The 6,000-nt window shown below is 42.4% G+C and overlaps 1 protein-coding gene across 1 annotated transcript in view; it reads left to right on the top strand.

Annotated features, from left to right (window-relative positions):
- Nucleotides 1-6,000, top strand: part of APMAP (adipocyte plasma membrane associated protein) — a 42,621-nt gene that overhangs the window by 18,825 nt on the left and 17,796 nt on the right. The window lies entirely within an intron of this gene.

Raw genomic sequence — 6,000 nt, forward strand, 5'->3', positions numbered from 1 at the left:
AGGCTGGCAAGAAGGAGGGGGGTATGTATATATGCTAAAAATAACCTCATTATACACATACGTGACGATATCGCGTCAGCTGGTGGGGATGATGTGGAATCGTTATGGCTAGAACTAGATAGAAAGAACCCTAACCGTAAACTTATTGTGGGTGTCTGTTATAAACCTCCAAATATAGGGGAAGAGGAGGGGGCCCACCTACAATCCCAAATAGAAATAGCGGGGAAATAGGGTAATGTTGTGGTATTGGGGGACTTCAATTGCCCAAGCATAAACTGAGCTAATTGAACTTCCCAATCGGCAGAGGCTGTCCGTTTTCTTAATATGTTGCGAGACAATTTCATGGATCAGATGGTTGAGGTCGCGACCAGGGAAAATGCAATCCTAGATCTGATCATCAGCAATAATACAGAATTAATTGATGATATTGTAATCGGGGAGACACTGGGTAATAGTGATCACAAGGTGATTGCTTTTAATATTGGGTGCAAGAAAGGGAAGGGTGATGGGCGGACGAGAAGCCTAAACTTCAGGAAGGCTAACTTTGATAAACTACGCAACATAGTGGGTGAAATCGATTGGGAAAACTTATTTGATAAACTAAACTTTGACCAGAAGTGGGACTGTTTCAAGAACAAATTAAAAAATGCTATTACCAGGTGTATACTGCTGAGGAACAAAAGTAAAAGATCAAAAACAAAGCCAATATGGCTAAATAAAATGGTAAAACAACACATTAAGGGAAAAAAAAAAAGCATTTAGTAAGTATAAAACGGAGGGGACAGTATCTGCATTCCAAAACTACAAAGAATGTAACAAAAGATGTAAACTGGTAGTCCGGGCAGCTAAAATTGAATGTGAGAAACATATCGCCGAAGTTAGTAAAAATAACCCCAACATTTTTTATCGGTACATAAACAGTAAAAAGGGGAGACAGGAACACATAGGCCCAATAAAGGACATAAATGGGTCGTTACTCATAAATGACAGGGAGAGGGCGGAGGCGCTAAATACTTTCTTCTCGTCGGAAATCACTGAGGAAACAGACGGGTTTAATGTACATGAAAAAACACAAAATTTAACAAGAAACACACCTGAGTGGTTGACGGAAACTGGGATACAACATAGGCTTAAACTACTAAATGCAAATAAAGCATTAGGACCTGATAATCTACATCCCAAGGTACTCAAGGAACTGAACAAGGAGATAACGAGACCATTGTTCCTCATTTTTAAGGAATCCGTAATGGCTGGTAGAGTGCCAAGCGACTGGCGAAGGGCTAATGTGGTACCTATATTCAAAAAAGGGTCAAAATGCCAACCGGGGAACTATAGACCAGTTAGTCTGACATGCATAGTATGTAAACTGTTAGAGGGAATTATGAAGGACTACTTAGTGGAATTCGTCCGGGATCATAGTATAATAAGTGATGTGCAGCACTGATTTAGGAAGGATCATTCTTGCCAGACCAACCTGCTGACCTTTTACGAAGAGGTAAGTAGAGATCTGGATGGGTGGAGGCCGGTGGACGTAGTATATCTGGACTTTGCCAAAGCATTCGATACGGTGCCACATAAACGCTTGTTATACAAGCTAAGGGCTGTGGGCATAGATGAATTAGTGTGCACGTGGATCGAAAACTGGCTACAAGAACGTGCACCAAGAGTATCAGTTAATGGCACCTTCTCAGACTGGGCTGAGGTCATGAGTGGCGTGCCCCAAGGTTCGGTGCTGGGTCCCATGCTTTTTAACCTATTAATGATCGGGGAGGGAGTAAGTAGCGTGTCTCAGTGTTTGCTGATGATACGAAAATTGGGAGGTTAGTAGACACGGATTCAGACATTGTAACATTACAGGAGGACCTGGAGAAAATCGGGGAGTGGGCAACTGTATGGCAGATGAAGTTCAATGTCGATAAATGTACGGTAATGCCCCTTGGAGTAAAAAATAGGCAAATGGACTATACACTTATGGGTGTGCCACTAGGAAAGTCGGAAACGGAGAAGGATTTGGGGGTCATTATAGACCGCAGACTGAAGAACAGCTTGCAGTGCCAGACTGCTGTAAACAAAGCTAGCAGAGTCCTGTCTTGCATTAAGAACGGAATATATTGCAGGGACAAGTCTATAATTTGCCACTTTATAGATCACTGGTTCGGCCACATCTGGAGTATGCGGTCCAGTTTTGGTCACCGATACTCAGAAAGGATGTCCTTGAGTTGGAAAAAGTCCAGAGGAGGGCAACCAGACTTGTTAAGGGGTTCGAGGACCTGCACTATGAAACAAGGTTGTTAAAATTAAATATGTTCTCTTTGGAGGTTAGGAGACTAAGGGGGGACATGATCTTCTTGTATAAACTATTTAAGGGTGACAGCAACATTATTAACAAACTGTTTACGGTTAGCTCTGTAACAAAGACCAGAGGGCACAACCAAAAATTGGTGGAAACATTTTTTCAACACACAGGGCGCCGGGGGTTCTTCACAGTCAGAGCGGTTAAGGTCTGGAACTCGCTGCCTCAGGAAGTGATCTCAGCTAAGAGTGTGGAATCATTCAAGAAACTCCTGGACGAGTTCCTTGGAGACCATAGTATACAGGGGTACAGGTACGCCTGAGAGCAAAATCGCACATGGACTAATACACACGCACACACCTGCTCAAACATAAATGCATACACACAATAGGTTGGACTTGATGGACTTATGTCTTTATTCAACCTCAAATACTATGTAACTATATAAAAGATGAAAACAAACATCTTTTTTTTTTATGGCTTATACTTTAACCACTTAACATTCACATAACGTACATCAACATCATGGTCTTCAATTGGTTAGTGCTAGTTCACACCAGCCCAGTACTTTCTGGCCCGAATGGTGCCGGAACGCACTGGATCGCATTCTGGCTGGCTCACTTTGTTTTGGGGCGGGAGAAGTGTGGCGGTGCATTAAAGCCAATGGCACCACAGCCACATCCTCCGGCCGCAGTGCGATTGCCCGCACCGGAACGCGTGGCGCATCAATGCCTGCGTTCCGTTCCGGTGTGGTCAGCAAAAAATAGGGCATGCAGCATTTTTTCTGACCGTGCTGGAACGCAGGCACTGATGTGTCACGTGTTCCGGGCCGGGCAATCGCACTGCGGCCGGAGGACATGGCTGCGGTGCCATTGACTTTAATGCAACGCCCCCTACCGCCCCAAAACAAAGTGAGCCGGACGGAATACGATCCAGTGTGTTCCGACACCAATCGGGCAGGAACGCACTTGGGCTGATGTGAACCTTAAAACAAGCTCACAGCCATAAGCTTGATATTATTTTTCTTCAGCCAGCTCCTGGCTATCTAGTAGACACAGCGCTTTCGGGTTCAGTGATCACAGAGCAGATCTGGGAACGGATATTGTGTACGTGAGCACTAAAATTCGTTTTAATGTATTTTTTCCTAAAAAATATATATTTGATAAACAATTGCACAAATATCATGTGACAGAAAATATTGCAATTGCCACCATTTTATTCTACAGGATGTCTGCTTTCAGAAAATATATAATTGTTTGGGAGTTTGAAGTAATTTTCCAGCATAATATGCAGACTTTCCCGGATGCTAAGCAGTTAAATGCAGTGTTATTGAGGCTCTATAGTACTTGTGTGGAGTACATTGCAAGCGTGTTTTAACAAGACATGGCCCAAGTATATAATGCCGTAATATTAGCCGACATTGTGCTGTTGGGGCAATATGCTTGTACTGCTGAGTGACTGACAGTTAGAAGTCTATTGTAGAAAATGCTTAACTCCCCTAAAGTGCTTTAATTTGTTAAATGATCCTACTCGTATAATAGCACGTGAGGTTTCAGTTTTTGCATACTGTTGTTGGCTTATGAAAGATATGTATCAAAATAATGATTTTTACATTCTGATGCCAATCAAGATGTCTAAGAGACTTGCCTTGATCCCAAGGTTATGTCTTTGATGCTTGCTCTCTATAAAAGAATAACAGCATTGCATCTAAATTACAACAAAATAAAACATTTGTGTCGGGATTAAAATGTCCTGTACACCTAAATAAGATCTGACTATGTGTTTGTGGTGTTTCCTTTTTGATTGAGAGCTGCAAAAGTACCTGGCCTTAAAGTTACACATCACTTTTTTTTTGTTTTTACTTTCAATAGTTCTTTATTGAATTCAAGTGAAGCATACATAACAAAATGCATATAACATAACCAACTTAACATCCTGGATACAGTATGCTTTGCAATATAATTTCCATTTCTAGGGAGGTTAGGAAGAAGGGAGGATGACAAAACAAGTGGAAAGAGAGGAGGGGAGGAAGGAGGGAAGACAAGGTATGGACCAGTTATGCATCAGACAATATTAGAGATCAAACAATGCAGTATGGATGTACAATCCATTTTCTCCAAGCTGAAAGGACTATAGGATATGAGTTATTTTTCATGGCAAACATCTTTTCATAGGAATATTGGGTGTTAACTAATGAAATCAGGTCAATGATGTTAGGAGGAGTTGTTTGTAACCATCTACAGGTAATCAACAATTTAGCTGCATAGAGAATATGCACAACAATAGTGCGAGTTGCCGGTGGGAAAATATCAATATTAATATGCAGTAGGCCGAGTTCTGGGGCTGGAGAGAGAGGTGAGGGGGAAAAATGGGAGATAATACGGAAGACTCCATTCCAGAACACACGGAGGGACCTGCAGTGCCAAAAGATGTGAGAAATTGAACCAATGCAGCCGCACAGTCGCCAGCAAAGTGGTGAATTTGAGGCCGAGAATTTGGATAATTTGTAAGGGGTATGATACCACCTATAGATAATTTTTTGGAAAAGTTCCCAATGGTTAGAGCAGTACACATCACTTTTTAACTGGATTGTCTTACACACAAGGCAGTTTGTCTGTCAGCCTTCTGTGTCCAATACACGGTTCAGTGGGTCTGAAGATGAATTGGCATGTTCTTGCTGCAGGAGTAGTTGCACAAATGTTTTTGTAGTCTGTATATTAATTGCAGCAAAAATGCATATTCTAAAAGCCCTTTCTAGAGATCTGCTCTCGCTTGTGTGTCCAGCCCTCCACCCGATCCTGGCTGTGAATGTACTTTGTCAAACCAGGTCAGACTGCTCAAAATCCCTCCAAAAAAGATGTAACCATTGCCGCAGTGTATCCCTTGCTTATTGAATGAATGGAGCAAATGGCTGTAGCTTTGAATTTCAGTTGTGACTGTCTGCTGGAAGTCACCCATCTCATCTCTCACATGTGTCTAATGTCAATACATATTCTTAGTCCACTATGGTTAAAGTGCTGCACTGCAAAACCCTTGTGCAAGAAATGTTTGATCCACATGACCTTCCAGGTAGCTCCCCTTGTCCATATGATCTGAATATGGTTCTTTCGGCAGAAACTGCCATTTGAACCCATTCTTTACTCTAACCCACGAGGTGGTATTCCTTGTAGCCATCACCTCTCAAGGTGAATGGCTGAACTTGTGGCTTTATCCTTTCTGGTATTGCATAGGGACAAAGTAGTGTTGAGGCCCAGGGCTACCATCCTACCTAATGTAGTTTCTGCTTTTTACCTCAACCTGGATATTGTCCTTCTGTCTCTCTGTCTGGTTCCATCTCACCTAAAGGACATTTCTCTCTGTTGTTTTGATGTGGTCCAGGCTTTGAGAATCTATCCTTCAGCTACTGAATCTTTCAGAAAGGCCTATTCTCTCTTTGTCATCCTGTATGGACCCCAGAAAATGCTCCATCATTTCTAGATGGTTCAAACACACCATCACGCAAGATTATGATGTCAAAGATCAAGTTCCATCCTTTATTGTCAAGGAGCACTCTATTAGATCTGTAAGTGTTTCCTACATTTGCAAGGCTTCCAGTTGGACTTCTGTTCTCACAAGTTCTACCTGGCGGATGTTTTGGCCTCATCTGATGCCATGCCAGCTTTGCAGGTGAAGGCGGTCCCCAGGTCTCTGGGGCTAAAGCCCCTTCC

The sequence above is a fragment of the Nanorana parkeri genome, unplaced genomic scaffold, assembly GCF_000935625.1.
Source record: "Nanorana parkeri isolate BGI_ZX_2015 unplaced genomic scaffold, ASM93562v1 scaffold402, whole genome shotgun sequence".
NCBI classification, from domain to species: domain Eukaryota; kingdom Metazoa; phylum Chordata; class Amphibia; order Anura; family Dicroglossidae; genus Nanorana; species Nanorana parkeri.